The sequence below is a fragment of the Eucalyptus grandis genome, chromosome 8, assembly GCF_016545825.1.
Source record: "Eucalyptus grandis isolate ANBG69807.140 chromosome 8, ASM1654582v1, whole genome shotgun sequence".
Lineage (NCBI taxonomy): Eukaryota > Viridiplantae > Streptophyta > Magnoliopsida > Myrtales > Myrtaceae > Eucalyptus > Eucalyptus grandis.
Window position 1 is genome coordinate 54,198,937 of NC_052619.1, and position 18,812 is coordinate 54,217,748.

General features: G+C 42.0%; 1 protein-coding gene across 1 annotated transcript in view; it reads left to right on the top strand.

The window, feature by feature from the left end:
- Positions 1-18,812, top strand: part of LOC104438252 (ISWI chromatin-remodeling complex ATPase CHR11-like) — a 133,762-nt gene that overhangs the window by 59,244 nt on the left and 55,706 nt on the right. The gene's annotated exons all lie outside the window — the stretch shown is intronic.

The window sequence follows — 18,812 nt, forward strand, 5'->3', positions numbered from 1 at the left end:
ATAGATTTTCCACCTAAAAATATTTTATATTAGTATTAAAGTTTCTAAGTTTTGTCGATCACCAAAATTACCTAGGGAATGTTTTCTTAACAATTTCCCCCATTTTGACAATGATAAAACTTGTTCAAGTAGAACTTCTTAAAGAGATAAGGAAATTTTAGATTTAAATAGCTCTTGATCAAAGCCGAATTTGAATATGACGCGCGGTCACACTATAAGAATATTTATATGAAAAATTTGGCAAGATTATTATAGATGAAGCTCTTAAAATAAAAGATAAGGGATAATAAAATTTGTAACCAATCTCTTAGGCTTTTGCTATGCTCAGAGTCTTAGAAAACCTGTAGAATAAGAAAATTTATAACCAATCCCTTATGCTTTTGCTATGCTCAGAGTCTTAGAAAACCACAGAAATAATGTTAATAAAGTAAAGTTCAACTTCCACTTTTTAGTTCTGTTGGTCCACCCTTTTCCCCCTTTTTGTCAACAATAAAAAAGATACTAGATGAAGCATAATATTATAAGCAAACCACAGTACAAAAGTTAGTCCAACAAGTTCAAAAACTATCCCAAACATTACAAGCCAAACCAAATTGCAAAACAATCAAAACTTTGAAAAAATAAAGCAAGTATAGAAAGTTATTTTAAGGATGATGGTTGATTTGGGTTAGGGGTTGGAGCAGGAGAAGAGGATCTGGCTTTTGAAGGCAGTTGGACAAGGATATAGTATTACATATTTTTCAGAGTACACTCCATGTTTGTCATTCTAGTGTCTAATGCTTCAACTTGAGTTTCGAGGAAGACATTTAAGTTCTTCAATTCTTTCTCCATTTTGTCCTTGTTCCTTCACGTTGAGTAGAGTCCTTAGGAACAACTTGTCCTCAGTATTGTCAATCACAGTACCTCTTGAAGGGTCAACTTCTACCCCAAGTCTCATTACCATACTAATATTGTGACATCCTGAAATTTGAACCCTCTGATGGACGAGTGAAAGTGAATTTCATCAATGCATTATTGGTTGATCTCACTCAGAATTGATCACTCCTGAGATACTGACCTTGAGGGGAAAGGCTAATGAGAACAGAACTCGTGCGACTAAAGGACTCGACACAGGAAAACGACTTGACCGTGAGACTTGCGTGAGGATGATCCTCGTAGATAGGCAGCCGATTCTAAGGACAACTAAAAGTCGATTCGCAGACAAAACATAATAGAACGACGGGTGATTCCGTTTACTGTTATCGAATCCACGAACGACCCTATGTCGATCCTCCGTAATCATATACTTTGAAATAAGAATCTATCCTCCGTAATTTCATGCAGTCAAGGACGTCCATGCGTCAAGATGTCTTGAACGTGGTTTGGCACAAGTCGGTCACGCGTGAATCCTTAAAGCCACCCGTCAGTCTGAGTTGTTACCAAAATGGCATTTGGCGAAATTGACATGGCAAGAGAATGTAGAATTGGACTTTGAATTATCGGGAATGTTCGAGACGGACTTTGGATGAAGCTACTTCAGACAGTCGACAGAGCTAGTGAAGCTGAGCAATTGAAAAAGGGATTTTTGGACCAAGGAAGCAAGCCCGTGAGGAAGTGGGCCGAGCCAAGCCAGTGTGGGCCTTAGGCCCAAGTTGGGACAGCCACCAAATGGGCCTAAGTCAAGCAAATGAGCCCATTGGGCCAAACCAACTATTCATCTTCTAAGCCCATGGGCCAATTCTTGGTCATTTCAAGCCCATCCAATTCCCAAGCCCATTCATATTCATGGCCAAGCCCAATCCTTAGGCCCATCCACCAATTTCAGCCCAAGGTCGATGAGTAATTTGTGCAAGGTGGAAATGACCTAAATGCCCGAAAGCATGTGGATAAGGCAAAGGAAGAGAGAGAAGATGATGTCACTTTGTATGGGAATTGAAGTGGCCATTTAATGGCCTTAATGAGGTGTGACACCAGCCCTCACATCTCTCTCTCTCCCCATTCGGCCTCCAAGCGGACGAGCTCCTCTCTTCCTCGTTTTCCCTCTCCTCCGGTTTACTTGCTCACGGTGACCCTTCGGTGAATAATCGAGTCAAAAGTGGTCTTCCCGGATGAATCAGCCAACTAACCACCTATCACCATGACCGGGAGAGACATACCGTTCCAACGAGCCAAATTTCGTCCCTAACAGAGCCGCCGGCCGGCCTGGGCTCCGCCGTGAAGGAACCGGTCGCCGGTCCAGGCCCGCCCGCAGCACTTTGCACCTTTGTTTCGCGTTTTCGGCCATTTTTCTCCCATTCCGACCCTTCCTTTGCCCATCCCAACCTCCAGCAAGACCCCAAGACCCCCGGGTGTCGCCGTTGCCGGCCAAACCCTCGCCGAGCTCGCCAAGCCGTTCAACTCGGTTTCTCCTCCCGGTCAGGGCTGTTTTTCGTGTTTTCGGTGGGAGTCCGAGCTATGGTTGCTGTGTTGAGCTTGGGACCACCTTGGATCGTCGTTGTTGAGGTCCCAGTGCGTAGCCACCGTCGTCGCCGCCGCGTCGTGTCTCCGGCCCGCTTAACGGGTGAGTTTAGCTTCTAATCCTTCGATTAGTGCCTAAACTTGCTTAGGGTTGGTTTAGTTAGATTTAATTCTAGTTTAAATGATTTAATTAATTTTTATTAGTCCTAAGATAGGTGGTTAGATTAATGGCTAAAATTAGTTTAGCTTAATTTTACTTTATTAGCTTAATGATGCTTATGTGGTTAATTAAGCATGTTTATCTTAATTGATTGGTTTCCTTAATTTAATCATTGTTTTAATGATTTCTGAATATAATTTATTGTTTATTAAATTCTGGGAATTACTGTTCATTCGACACTGTTCACGAGGTACTGTTCACCGAGTACTGTTCACGTGCACTATTCATCCAGAATGCAAAAAGTGTCTAAAATTCATGTGTGTTGATTTTATGAAGTGAATGGATGTGTAAATGCATGGGCATCCGCATGAATTGAGTGATGATTTGTGTAATTGTGTGATGATTGTGACATATAGGTGTTTTAAGAGGAAAATACCGAGCATCAGTTTACAACGCCAAAAATGTGCATAGTGGATCCATGGTAGTTATACATCACCTCGGAGAAGGCACGTGGGCTCGGTGAGTTGGTCTATCACCTGGGAGAATGCACGTGAGCTCGGTGATTAAGTATGGCATCTTAAAGAGACACGTGGGCTCGGTGACTTGATGCATCATCTTGGAGAATGCACGTGGGCTCACTGATTCAATATGGCATCTTAAAGAGACAAGTGGGCTCGGTGACCTGATGCATCATCTTGGAGAATGCACGTGGGCTCAATGAATAAGTATATCATCTTGAAGAATGCATGTAGGCTCGACGACTAGCTATTCCATCACTGGAGAAATGTACGGTATCAATTAAGCGACCGAGGCAAGGTCAAGTTGACATTTAATTGACTGAGTCGATTGATCTATAGCTCGATCTGAATTGATGCATTAATTATATGCATGAGTGAATTACATTATTTATGGCACACACGTATGAATTGGTAACGTACAGGGTATGGCATACCAAGTAAGGTTGTATGTGAATCGACTGTTAGTTGTTGCTTGTGGTGGGGTAGTTCTGAATAGATACCCCGAGTTGAGTTGGTGTACTAACCGGGGCTTAGGGGTGGAACTCGCTGAGATTTATATTTCACTGGTTATTGAATAACCACTTTCAGGTTGTTAAGATGGCCCTTCCGCCCGGTGAGGTTTGGTATCCCTAAGGGCCGGATACTTGTCGTGACGCACCACCGCTTCCCGGGCCGGGCCTCTTTGTACGAAGTATATAACCACCATTTGGGTGGATGAGGGACCGGGGCAATGGATTCCCCATAGGTTCCAGGCGTGGTTTATCCGTAATGGCGACATGCTGATAGGTCCTTTGAGTGGTGTTGACGAGCCGCCTGTTATGAGCCCCAAGAACGTTGACTGGGATCCTATGGAGCTGGACCCTCCTGATGGTGCTGTGGAGGATGTTGTTCCCGCTCCGCTAGGGGTCGACCCGTTTGCCTTCGGCTTCGACTCGTCGGGATCTGAGTCCTCTAGTTCTGAGTGACTTTAGTGCTAAACCCGAGGGTTCTTTTTGGTGTACAGTTGGGTTAGCCTAGACTGGTCTCTTTTTGGTCTGGCTTAAAGGATGGATCGGCCCTCTGTTGGGCTTGAAAATCGGAAACGATCCTTCGTAGGCTAATCCAATATGAAAATGTATACAAATAAGAGTACGCATTGTGTTTCTGCTGTTCATCTCACTATCCCTATGTGATTGCTTTATTGTATGTTGATGGGGAGATGATTCGTTTTTCGCTTGCGCTTAATAAAAGATTAAAATTGAATGGGTCGCCGACGAGACTTGGGAACGTCGCGAAATTCTATTGACCATCGAGGGTTGTGCGCGTGCTCGAGGTTCGGGGCGTGACAAATATCCTCTTGCCTCTATTTGTCTGATTTGGAGTCCCCCTCAACACTTGCAACTCCTTTACCTTTATCTTGCACAACCGGGTCAGCAGGATCAATAATTTGCTCATCGGTTATGCCAGCAGTTCTAATAGGGATGGAAGGAAGGTCAGTAGTAGGAGCATTAGTAGCCGCAGATTCAGGAGCCATAGGAGTGTCTTCACAAATTGCTTGGGTATCTAGAAGATTAGGAAGAGCTCTAGCCATTACATTAGGTACTTATTGACCTTCTTGAATAAAGTCAGCACCATCAGTGGCTCCTTTATCAACAAAAGCTCCTTTGTCAGTATCATCAGTGGAGTCCATGGGAATGTTTTAAGGTAAAGGTTCCATAGGATCTTTTGCATAATTAGGCTTCCCTTGAATAGATGCTATAACATGAGAGGAATCAACTTGAGCAATGCCTATATTTGAGACAAAATCCTATTCTCCAGCAATGATTTGATCTTGATTAGGTTCTCCATGCTTAATGATTTCTCAATCCTTGGTAGGTTCCTGATACTCAACAGCATTATCATCACTCTTCTGGTTGTTAATGAGATCAACATCCACCATACTAGCCTGATCAGGTTAACTCAAGGGATCAATAGTTGGTTTGAGTCGATCTTCAGCATCATTTTGCTGTTGTTCTACAGCAATGACTTCTTCTACCTTATTAATAGCATTTCCTGTCCCTGTTTCTCCTTCGGCTTCATTTTCTTCTTCACCATTAGAATCAGGCTAGCAGGCATCAATAATATCATCCAAATCAACAATATATTCTTCTGATTTAGCCAACAATTTTGCATTAAGCCTTTGTAAGAAGGCTTGGGAGCTCTGTCTCTGTTTAGCAAGATGTCTCCTTTTAGTGGGGCGAGAAGTATGTTTTGGCACAACTTCATCCACATCCACTTGCAAAAGTTTTCCCTTCGTATTTTTCCAACCTTCAGTAATGTGCCTAAAGCTCATCTTTCGTATAATCTGCTTGTCTACCTTCAATGCTGTTGGAAGAATCGAACAAGTCAAAAATTCAAGGCTTCCTTTGACTCTAGGTTGCAATCCCATGATTCAGTTCAACCTTCGTGAACCAAAAGGTTTGGGTTTCGATTTTGGACCTAGGGGATTGGTTTCAAAAAAGAAGAAAAGATTTGATCTTTTTGCAAGAGATGAGAGGTTAAGTGAAGGGTTTTTCACAGAGGGTTCTCAGACATTTGAAGAGGAATGAAGAAGAAGGGAATTTTTTTTTTTTTTTTGGTTTTTAAAGAAGATGAAATGATGTGAATGGAAGTGTTTAAAGAAGATCTGGTTTTTGAGGAAAAAAAAAATAAAAACTGTAAAACGGTTTTGGAAAAAATAAATCTAACAATTTGCAATAAATTAAATAAGGAAATAAATTATACATGGAATGTTTCTCAAGATATTCTTACCACAAAAAATTTTGAAATCGCAATAATTGATCTCGCTTAGCATTATCTGATGTACCCTATCTTAGATACTCAGAGCAAATGGGTCAATAATGCCCAATTTATCTCGAATAAAATCAAAAACCTTTTTATCAAGAGGTTTTGTAAACATGTCGACTAAATGATTTTGAGAATCAACAAACTAAATATTTACTTCACTGTTATTGGCATGATTATGTATGAAATGGTGCTTGATTTCTTTATGCTTGGCCTTGGAGTGTAAGATTGGATTCTTCATTAGGTTGACGACATTTGATTGTTGTATTTGAGTCTTGTGACATTCTAAAATTTGGCCCCTTATTCGGATATATTAAATGGTTGTTTCGTCAACGCGTTTATGATTATTTTACTCGGAACTGATCACTCACGAGTTAACTAATCTATTAGGTGAGGCCGTTAAGGGATATAAACATGGTAGACTAGAGAATTCGATCAGAAATCGACCGTTCAACCATAATAATTGGCAATGATCAATACAACACCGTTATAAATTGATTAGCAAACGGATATAAGTCGATTCGATGGAAGTACGTAGTCGAATTGTGGGTGGTTCCACACGATTGCGATATTCGCGTCAAACGGCAATAAACCGATTTTCTATCGATATTATATTTAGGACATATAATTGAACCCTCATGATTTTATGACAACTGAGGGTCATCTATGATTCGGAGATGTACAAACGTGGATCGAAAATTATCGACCACGGGTCAAACGCACTAAAATTCCTAAAAGCTACCTGGTAGATTAGGTCGTACTAAAGTCGCGTTCGGTCGATTTTAATCATGAAATTTAACTCAATTTCGGGAATCGGACGTTCGAACATGTCACGATTCATTTACTGGACGTCGTCTCATCTTTTTTGGCGAATCTTCGTCGAGTCCGAAATTTTGTGGAAAATGATTTTTGAACAAAAAGAAAATAAAAAGGAAATTCGGATGGGATGAGAATTGGGTTTTTTCTACCATAAAAATGATTTATTTGGGGGAAATTAGAGCTATTTTGTGATTGGGTGGGCATAGGACTTTGTGGCATGAAGACTTTAGAGGTAAGGGTGATGATGGTTTAGATATTTGGCTAAGTTTGTGATTGGTTGTTCCTTTGACCTCATGGTTCTCTCTCTCTCCCATGTGCACGTTCATCCCCCTCTCTACCCATTCTCTCTTCTTCCTCATCTCTTCTCTTCTTGTGTTCCACTTCCAGCCACCCAGCTCTACATTAGCCCCCATGTCCAACTCCATAGCCCAGCCGCTCCGCCTACTCCTCACGCCCAGCTAGCAACCGCTAGTGTCCATCTCCACCGTCTGCATCCCAGTCCACAACCAACACCATCTTCTTCAGTCCAACCCCACCCCAGAATCGCATCTTCACACCGCCAACCACCACAACTAGCAGGACCACAACCGCACCTCCACAACCAGCAGCCCCTATGTCCAACAGCCGCCCATCCCACGTCCAACACCGCACACCTCCAGCATCACCCCGTTCTGGCCACAACAGAACCCACGGCCACCACCAAGACCAGCCCAAGCCGAGCCAAGCCCCCCTTGGCCGAGAGCTTGAGGGGCCAACACAACCACCGTCAAGCCTTCGTTCGAGCCGTGGTTTGTCTCGTGTTTTCGTCACTGTCGCCGCGAGCCTGCCACCGTTGAAAACCATGAGTTAACTCCCTAATCGTTAATTAGGCTGTTAATTACGCTTAGGGGGTGTTTATATTAGTACTAATCATAGTTAGACTATTGCTAAGGAGGATTAGCCTTAGTTAATCCTAGGTTAGTGTTAATCAAGCTTGGTTAGGTTAGTTAATCATGGTTAGGTTAAGTAATTATAGTTAGGTTAATTAATCATGATTAGTTTAGTTAATCATGTTAGTTTAATTAAGTTGGACTAGTTTAATTAATCGTAATTTATTTAATTAATCGCAATTAGTGACGGATTAGGCATTACGTAGAATTTTACGCTCTTTTTCTTGGATGGAATTATGCGTGATTTTGATGGCTTATATGTACTATGATGTGCAATTGATTGCTCAATGGTAGTTATTATTTTTAGTATAAAACTTGGTTTTATGAGCTTTTAAATGGAAAAATGCCAGGTGTCGGTTTTGGACGCCAATTTTTATGTACTATATAAAACCATGAAGTTTTAAAATGGAATTGTACTAAGTTTGACGGTTCAATTTCAAATACGTGACCACGCACGATTATTTTTACCGGGATTTTTAATAAGAATTTTTTTTTGCCAAGTTCATTATTTGAAAACAAGGCATTTGAACGCAAAGCATGGTGTTCTTGGCTAAATATGTGCATATATGGTCACTTAATGGAACCCATCCTAATACGTTTACGCGGGACAATGCCTGATTAAGTTCGGATGCCCTCACGTCAACGGGATGCCGAGTCGGGGTTGAGGCCGGGCCAATGCTCCTTTATGGAATGCCGTCTAGTTTGGGGGTGCTAGACGTTGCCGTGTTCGATGGGGCGGGACGATGCTTGGTTACGTCGGATAATTGCCGACTTTTGAGTTGGCCATGACCGAGGGGTCGTAATAATCGGAACATGCCTGAATGGTTGTGATACTTTACGCCTAATTATAGGACAAAATTGTTAGGTATGGTATGGGACGTGCCATAATGGTTTTACCTTATAATTGGGACTCATGTGAATGTTTGGAGTGTGAGAATTATGTGTTTCGGTTATTAATTACGTATGTTGTATTTATAATGACATATGTGATGTGCTAATATGTAGGGACGTGCCGAGGCGATGTGAGTTTTGTGTGACGCGTGTTTAGGACCGCATTCGAGTCAAATTTGCGTCCTAATCAGGGTTTAGGATGTTGACTAGCTGAGATTTTATCTCACCCTATCGTAGTTAAACTTTTTCAGGTCCTTAGTATTGAGTTTCGTCCAGTCTGATTCGTGGTTCCATGGGATATGGAGATAGATAATACTTTCTACCCTATACCCAGGACCAACTGATTCCGTGAGTTGGTTGTGACTACAACGTGGGTCAATGAGGGTTTGGGCTATGACATGGCCCACCATTTCCAGGCTTGGTATATTACGAAACTGAACATTGATTGGGAGGGTCCCATGCATGGTTTTGATGGGCCGTGCATGGGAAGTGGGGTTGAGCAGGGCATTGACCCCATGGATATAGACATCTCGGAAGGTGTCATGGTAGATCCAAATACTAAGCCTGAAGGGCCCGGGCAACCGTGTTCACCTGATGACTTGCTCGACCTTTTGGCTGGACCTGGGTTTGGATATTAGAGCAGAGCTTGTAGGAGCTTGTAGTAGTAATACAGATGGTAGTTGGCCCTGACCTGGACCCTTTTGTTAGTGGTCTCGCAGGAGTTCACTTTTTGATAGACTTGTATATATGAACTCGTAGGGTTAACTTGATATATATATAAATCGCAGTTTGTGAAAAATCATTGGCATGTTTTTACTATCCTTATGTTTATTTGTTGACCGAAGGTTGATTTAATTTGTTTCCACATGTACTTAATAAAAAGATAGAAAGAATGGATCGGCGACGCATACTAGGATGTCGCAATTTTAGTCGACCATCGAGGGATGTTCGCACGCTCGGGGTTAGGGGCGTGACAAGTCCTCTGCACCATAGTACTTCAATTGTTGCTTCATCCAAAGGATTTGGGTGCAACAACTGCCCAACGCAACATACTCAACTTAGCGATTGATAAAGCAACTATTGATTGCTTTTTGGAGAACCAAGATACAAGCATATTGCCTAACAACTGATAAGTTCCAGACATGCTTTTCCTGTCAATTTTACATCCCACAAAATCAGCATCAGAATACCCAAATAACACAAATTATTATCTCTTAGGATACCAGAGTCCTAGAGAAGGGTAAGTGTTAATGTACTCGATAATTTTTTTTACTGCAAAAAGATGAGACTCCCTAGGGTTTCATTGAAATTTAGCACACATGCATACACTAAAAAGGATGTCAAGTCTTGATGCGATGAGATAAAGCAAGGAATCAATCATGCTCCTGTATAGCTTCTGATCAATTTTCTTGCCATTTTCATTTTTGTCAATCTTTAGGGAAGAAGACATGGGAGTTTCCATTTTCTTCAAATTTCCATGTGAAATTTCTTCACGAGCTGTTTGGCATATTTTTCTTGAAAAATGAACGTCCTTCCTATATTTTCTTGATTTGAAATTCGAGGAAAAAATTAAATTTTCTCATCATGCTCATTTCAAACTTGTCTTACATTAACTTTGCAAAATTCTTATAGAGATTTTCATTAGAATATCCAAATATAATATCATTGACATAGATTTGCACTAGTAAAATATCATTGCCTTCTTTCCTTATAAAGAGAGTAGCATCAACATTACCTTTCTCAAAACCATGCTGAATAAGGAAATTAGTCAACCTGCCATACCAAGCACGAAGGGCTTGTTTAGTTTGTACAAGGCCTTCTTTGGCTTGTACACGTGATTAGGCTTTCTTGATTCTTCAAAACCTGGAGGTTGTTCTATGAACACTTTGTTCTTGATGTATGCGTTCAAGAATGCACTTTTATGTCCATATGGAAAAGTCTGAAACCATGAAAACATGCATAAGCAAGTAAAAGTCCGATTGCTTCTAACCTTACTACTGGCATATAAGTTTTGTTGTAGTCGATAACTTCTTCTTGCGAATAAACTTTGGTGACCAATCTTGCTTTGTTTCTTGTGACTTTTTGTGACATCCTGAAATTCGACCATGTCCCAATAATATGGAATGGTTGCTTTGTCAACACGCCTATGGTCATTTTATTCTGAGTTGGTCACTCACGAGTTAACTAATCTATTAGGTGAAGCCGTTAAGGGATATAATCGCGACAGACTTGAGAATTCAATTAGAAATCGACTACTCGACCATAATAATTGGCAAGGGTCAATACGACACTGTTATAATCGAATTGAGATCGAATATAGGCCGACTCAATGGAATCACGTAATTGAATTGCGGGTGATTTCGCATGATTGCGAAACTCGAGTCGAACGGCACTGACCCGATTTTCTATCGATAGTGCACTTGGGACACGTAATTAAAACCTTGCGATTTTTATGACAACCGAGAGTCGTCTACGAGTCAAAGATGCACAAATGTGGATCGAAAATTATCGACCACGGGTCAAACGCACTAAAATCTCTAAAAACTGCCCGGTAGGTTAGATTGTACTAAAATCGTATTCGGTCGATTTTAACCACGAAATTGAATTCGGTTTCGAAATCGAACATTCGAGCGTGTCACAATTCATTTATAGGACGTCATCTCGTCTTTCGGAGAAATTTTGTCGAGCTCGGAATTTTGCAACAAAAAAATCAATTTTGGAGAAAAAGAAATTATGGAAATTCGGATGGCTAAGCAAAAAAGGATTTTCTACCTCCAATTTGGTTTTGTTTGTGGAAATTAGGACTATTTTCTAAGTGGTTGGTCCCTTGACTATATGGTTGAAGACTTGTGTGGCATTTTGATCATTATTTGGATATTTTGCAAGGCTCCTAAGTGGTTGAAACCTTGATTTCTTGACCTTCTTGTTCCCCCTCTCTCTCTCTCTCCCCCTCCCTCATGCGTGAAGACCCAGTTGCAGTAACCGATTCTTCTTCATTTCATTTCCCCTCACCCTCATGTGTTCCCCCTCCCCTTCATTTTCCTTGTTGCACGTCCACCACCAGCTTCCCCCACGATCACCCTCCTTCCATCACGCCGATGAGTCAGAAATGCACAAACGTAGATTGAAATTATCGACCACGGGTCAAACGCGCTAAAATCTCTAAAAGTTACCTAGTAGGTTGGGTGGCACTAAAATCGCGTCCGGTTAATTTTAACCACAAAATTAAAGTCGATTTTGAGAATCAAACATTCAAGCGTGTCACAATTTATTCTTAGGACATCGTTTCATCTTTCAAGAAATTTCCGTTGAGCTCAGAAAATTGCAAAAAAAAATCAAAATTGGCAAATTAAATTCAAGGAAATTCGGATGGGCACCTAAATTAGCAATTTTGGCTACCAATTTGAGTTGGTTTGTGAAGAGTTGAAGGGAAATTCATAGGGGCAACCTCCTTGGCATTTTTGGCCATCAAATGAAGTGGTTTTGTGAAGATTTGTGAGGAAATAGGAGGGAAATTCGTATGGCTGCTAAAGGGGTCTGTTTTGGCCTTCAAGTTGGCTTGTTTGGGAAGCTTTAGGAGAGAAAATCACCATTGGTTGATGTCAAGACTTTTGTGGGCTGAAGACTTGGGTGTCTGTGCACTCAAGTGCAAGATATTTCACCCTTGGACTCCATTGGCCAACTTGAAGACTTCCTCTCCCTTTGTTCCCCCTTCCCTTTTGTCCCCCTCCTTCCCTATTGTGCGACCAGCCCGAGCAGAAGCCAACTTCTTCTTCTTCACTTCATCTTCTTCATTTCCATTTCCATTGCTACAAAACATAATCAACTAGCCTAGGGACAACACCGAATCGGACTAGCCAACAAAGGCCGTCCCGTCCCGGTAAGACCGTGCTCAACTGTCCCGGCTTCGACCACCCCGCACGGTCTAGCCCACGACGCCTGGCTGTTTGCCTCGCCACTCGTGTCGGCACCGTCCCCGAGCTCGATTGCCCGCGGCTCCCAACCCATCTTGAGCTACCGTCCACCACTCACCTGCCCCACTCTAGCCACCAACTTGTCCATCTGCCATCCCTGCGCCATGTCTAGCCAGCCCAACAAGCTTCACAGAGCCGGCACCCCAGCTCAAGCTGTGAGCTTGTTGGCTATTTTTGCAATTTATTTAATTAATTATAATTAGCGTAAATTATACCGAGATAGCCGGTTATCAGAATTTTACACTGATCGTCGTGGATGCATTGATTTGCGAAATTGAGTGCTAAATTATGTAATTGAGTGCTTGGTAATGATTTTTCTATTATTATTGCAAATATATAATTTTATGGTATTTAATTAGAAAAAATACCAAGTATTGGGTTTTGACGCCAAAAATATTTTAGATAGGGATAGTAAAACACGACAAACATTGCCGAAAACAATATTCATTTATCAACTGTTAAACCTAAGAAGTTTAATACTTACAAGCCTTTCCACGGCCACTTCCTATCGACAACCTCAAAAACCTTTAGGGACTAAGGTTAACCTAAACTTCACTAACGGCAGGGCCAGCCAAAAGGTGTCGCATCTCGCGCCTACCACATCCGCACTCAGTAGATCTCCATGCTACAGTCCTGAAAATGTTTAACCACGACAGGGTGAGATAAATCTGAGCGAGTCCAAACCTTAAGCCCCGGTTAGGACATAACTCGCCTCGAATGCGGCCTAAGCACACACTATACAAAACTCTCCTCACCTTGGCACGTCCCTACATATTAGTGCATCACATATGCCATTATTAATACAACAAGTGTAATTAATAACCGGAACACAAAGTTCTCACTCTCCACACATTCACATGGGTCTCGATTATAAGGTAAAACTATTATGGCACGTCCCATACCATGCCTAACAATTTCGCCTTATAATCAAGTGCAAAGTATCACAACCATTCGGGCGTGTTTCGATTATTACGGCCCCGGGCCACGGCCAACTCAAAAGTCGACAGTCATCCGGCATAACGAGGCATTGTCCCGCCCCATCAGGCACGGCATTCCATAAATGAGCATTGGCTCGGCCTCAACCGCGACTCGGCATCCCGTTGACGTGAGGCCATTCGAACTTAATCAGGTATCGTCTCGCATAAACGCATCGGGACAGGTTCCATTAAGTGACCATACGAGCACGTCATCAATCAAACCTATTTTTTATCTTCCGTCAATTAGCCCAAAACACCAAAATTCCTTTCCAAATAATAAACCTTGCAACTCTTTTTTTTTTTTATTCACAACTTTCCGAAATAAATTCTTACGTGCTCACGTAGTCAAAATTAATCTGTCAAACTTTGCACGCACCTAGTTTAAAACTTCATTATCTTATTGAGCAAATAAGTTTTGGTGTCCAAACTCGACACCTAAATTTTCATTTTTATTTAAATGCCCTAAAATCATCTTCTGCAATAATAATGGATAATTATCATAAAACAACCAATCACATAATATTGCATGCGCAGCACTCAAATTCGCACATAATTGCATCCAAGAAAATGAGTGTAAAATTCTACGAAATGGCTAATCTGTCACTAATTATGCCAATTACGATTAATTAAGTAAATTGTGAGTAATTAAGCTAAACCAACTTAATTAACCTAACCATGGTTAATTAACCTAACCATGATTAACTAACATAACCATGATTAATTAACTAGGATTAATCCTCATCAAGAATAATCTAACCATGATTATCATTAACCTAAACGCCCCCTAAGCGCAATTAACGGCCTAATAAAAAAATTAGGTAGTTAACTCATGATTTTCAACGGCAGCGGGCTCGCGGCGACGGCGATGCAACGGCTACGAAAACTCGAGACAACCGCGGCTCGAACGGAGGCTCGACGGTGGCAATGTCGACCCCTGAAGCTCTCAGCCACAGTGGGGGACTCGACTGCTTAGGCTGGTCGGTGAAGGTGCTGCTAGGCGGCGGTGACATTGTGGTGGCGTGAGGGTGCTGGACGGTGGCGTGGGATGCTGGACAAGTGAGCTGGTGGTGGTTGCTGTGGAGTCGTTAGTGTTGGTGAGGCAGTGATGAAGCTGCTGGATGTGGAGGTGTGAGGGTGGATACGGGCTAGTGCAGTGGCTGGTGGGCGTGTGAGATGGAGATGAGATGACGGTGAAGCTGTCGTGGGGAAAGGAGTGAATGGTGATGGGATGTTGATTCGCTGGAGGCTTGCAACAACAAAGAAAATGAAAAGAGCATAACCAAGTAAAAGAGAGAAGACATGGGGAAGAAGAAGGGGAATGGCAAAAGGAGTGAGGTCGGCAGCAAGGGGGAAAATGAACGTGCTGAGAGGAGGGAAATGGGAGAAAGAGAGAATAAGGAAGTCAAAAGCACAACCAATGAGAAACATTGCAAAATATCAAGCCCATCATCACCTAAGCCTCAAAGTCTTCATGCCAAAGTCAAGTGCCCAACCAATTACAAAATTCCTCTTATTTCTCATCAACAAAGCCTTTTTGGGCAGCAAATAACCCAATTCTCATCCCATCCGAATTTCACTTTCCTTTTTCTTTTTGTCCGAAAACCGTTTTCCACAAAATTCGGACTCGACGAAAATTCGCCGATAGATAAGACAACGTCCAATAAATGAATCGTGACACACTCAAACGTCCGATTCCCGAAATTGAATTTAATTTCATGGTTAAAATCGACCGAACGGGACTTTAGTACGACTTAACCTATCGGGTAGCTTTTAGGGATTTCAGCACGTTTGATCCGTGATTGATAATTTTCGATCCACGTTTATGCATCTCCGAATCGTAGACGACTCTCAATTGTCATAAAATCATGAGGGTTCAATTACGTATCCTGAGTATAATATCGATAGAAAATCGGCTTAATCAGGTTACTGTCGTTTGACGTGAATACCGCAATCGTGCAGAACCACCTGCAATTCAACTACGTACTTCCATTGAATCAACTTGTATCCGTTTGCTAATCGATTTATAACAATGTCGTATTGACCCTTGCCGATTATTATGGTTGAACAGTCAGCTTCTAATCGAATTCTCTAGTTTGTCGTATTTATATCCTTTAATGGCTTCACCTAATAAATTAGTTAACTTGTGAATGACCAACTCCGAGTAAAATAACTATAAGTGCATTGACGAAACAACCATTTCGTATATCCAAATTAGGGGCCAAATTTCGGGATGTCACAACTCTTCTCCTCTTATAAAAATTTCGTCATCGAAATTTAAACCATTACAATCTTCCCACAAAAAGGTGGGGGTATTGACATCTCATTGATTCTTCGCTTTCCCATGTGTCTCCCTCTGTTCCGTGGTGTTGCCAAACCACTTTAACCAAGGGGATCATCTTGTTGCGTAGCACTTGCTATTTCCGATCCACTATCTAAATCAGTCTCTCCACGTACGACACTTTCTCGTCCACGTCTATTTCCTCGAAATTCAGCACGTGGGTTAGATTAGGTTCATACTTTCTCAATATTGACATGTGGAAGACGTTATGCACTTGAGCAAGTCTTGGTGACAACGCGAGACGATACGCCAAAGTCCTGATTCGCTCCAAAATTTCAAAGGGACCGACGTACCTCGAACTCAACTTCCCTTTCTTGCCAAAGCGCGAAGTACCCCTCATCAGTGATACTTTGACAAATATGTGTTCACCTACTTAAAACTCCAATGGGTGGTCTTGAGTCTATCTGCATAACTCTTTTGACAACTTTGGGTGGTCTTGAGTCTATCTTGAATGACTTTGACGGTGTTGACTGACTGCTGAACCAACTCAGGGCCCGTAATCTTACGTTCTTCGACTTCGTCCCAACAGACAGGAGTTCTGCAAGTCCTGCCATATAACGCTTTAAATGGTGCGATTTTGATACTCTGCTGATAGCTGTTGTTGTAGGCGAACTCAGCTAAATGAAGCCATTCCTCCTAGCTTCCTTTGAAGTCCAATACGCAAGCTCGCAGCATGTCATCAAGGTTTGAATAGTCCTCTCAGACTGGCCATTCGTCTGCAGATAATAGGTCGTGCTATACTGCAATTTGTAAACTTTTCCAAAAAGCTTTCGTGAACTTAAGGTCTCAATTTGACGTGATCGTCACTGGCACTCCATGAAGACGAACTATTTGTCGCACGTACAATTTAGCATATATGTCTAATGTAAAGTCCTTTCGTACAGTGATGAAGTGAGCGGACTTCATCAATTTGTCGACTACAGCCCATATGGAATCGTTACCTCACTGACTCCTCGGTAATCCCATCACAAAATCCATCGTGATATGTTCCCATTTTCACTTGAGAATTTTGAGAGGTTGAAAAATTCCTCCAAGCTTGCAATGCTATGCTTTCACTTGCTGACAAGTCAGACACTTGGCAACATGTCTGGCAATATCCGCCTTTATACTGGTCCATCAATAGTGTTGACGCAGATTCTGATACATCTTCATACTGCCTGGATGAATGCTATAACTACTACGTTGGGCTTCTGACAAGATTTCCTCCTTAAGCTCCGCATCGTCAAGTACACACAATCGCCAACGAAACTTTAGTGTTCCGTCCTCAGTAACTTGAAAGTCAGCTTTCCTCTTTTCCGCATCCTCATGTAGAGTTTTCTGGATTTCAAGGTCTGTCAACTATAACATCTTAATTATTATCTGCACTTCCGGTTCAATTTTGAGAGTAGCCATAAGACTTGAAAGGTGGCCTACCTCGAACTTGAAATCCGAATCTCAAACTCCTTCGCGTAGGATCCACTCCTAAACCATCATCTGCGTAATTGATGACTTCCGACTTAATGCATTCGTGACCTTATTGGCTTTTCCAAGATGATATAAGATGTCACAGTCGTAATCCCTGAGAAGCTCCATCCAACGACACCGTCTCATGTTCAATTCTTTCTGAGAGAATAAATACTTTAAGCTCTAGTGGTCCGTAAAGATCTGGAACTTTTCTCCGCATAAGTAATATCTCCAAATCTTCAAAGCAAAGATGATTGCTGCGAGTTCCAGGTCATGCATATAATTCAACTCATGAGGCCTCAACTGACGGGACGTGTATGCAACAACTCTCCCATGTTGCATTAGAACGCGGCCCAGTCCTCTGTATGACGCATCGCTATAAATCTCATATCCTCTAGGGCCAGACGGAATCGTCAGCACGGGTGCGGTAGTCAACTTCTGCTTGAGCTCTTGGAAACTACGCTCGCACTTATCTGTCCATTCAAATTTCTCTTCCTGCTTCAGCAATCGAGTCAGAGGCATGGCTATCGTAGAGAATCTTTTCATGAATCGTCTATAATAGCTTGCCAATCCCAAGAAACTTTGAACCTCGGTCACTGTCGTTGGTCTCAGCCAGTTCATCATGACTTCAATCTTGGTTAGGTCCACGAAAATCCCTTCGCCGGAAATCACGTGACCTAAGAAAGTTACGCGAGTTAGCCAAAACTTGCACTTACTGAACTTGGCGTACAACCCATGTTCTCGCAAGGTCTGAAGTATCATCCTTAAGTGTCTTTCATGCTCCTCTAGACTTCCCGAGTACACCAAGATGTCGTCGATAAACACAATCACAAACTGGTCTAAATGCTCCTTGAACATTCGATTCATCAAATCCATGAAAGCAGTTGGGGCGTTGGTCAAACCGAACGGCATTATGGTGAACTCATAATGACTATAACGCGTACGAAAAGCTATCTTCGGTATGTCTTCCTTCTTAATCCTCAATTGATGGTAACCTGTTCTTAGGTCAATCTTAGAAAATATCGATGCTCCCTATAACTGGTCAAACGGGTCATCAATCCTTGGTAATGGATACTTGTTCTTAATCGTTACCTAGTTGAATTGCCGATAATTGATGCAAAGGCGCAACGAACCATCCTTCTTCCTTACAAACAGAACTGGTGCTCTCCAATGCGATACACTAGGATGTATAAATCCTTTGTCAACAACTCATGCATATGCACCTTAAGTTCCTTCAACTCTGATAGCGCCATATGGTAAGGAGCTTTGGAAATTGGCTCCGTCCCAAGGGCCAACTCAATCACAAACTCGATCTCCCTTTCTAAGGCCAAACCAGGAAATTCCTTAGGAAACATGTCAGAAAACTCCTGCACCACGGCGATGTTCTCCATCTTCAACTCCTCAACTGATGTATTCACTACGGTTGCCAAATACCCTTGGCAACCCACATCTAACAATCGGGTTGCCTCAAGCGACGAGATTATGGTAATCGAGGGTCCTCCTCGACTTCCAATGAACTCGAAAC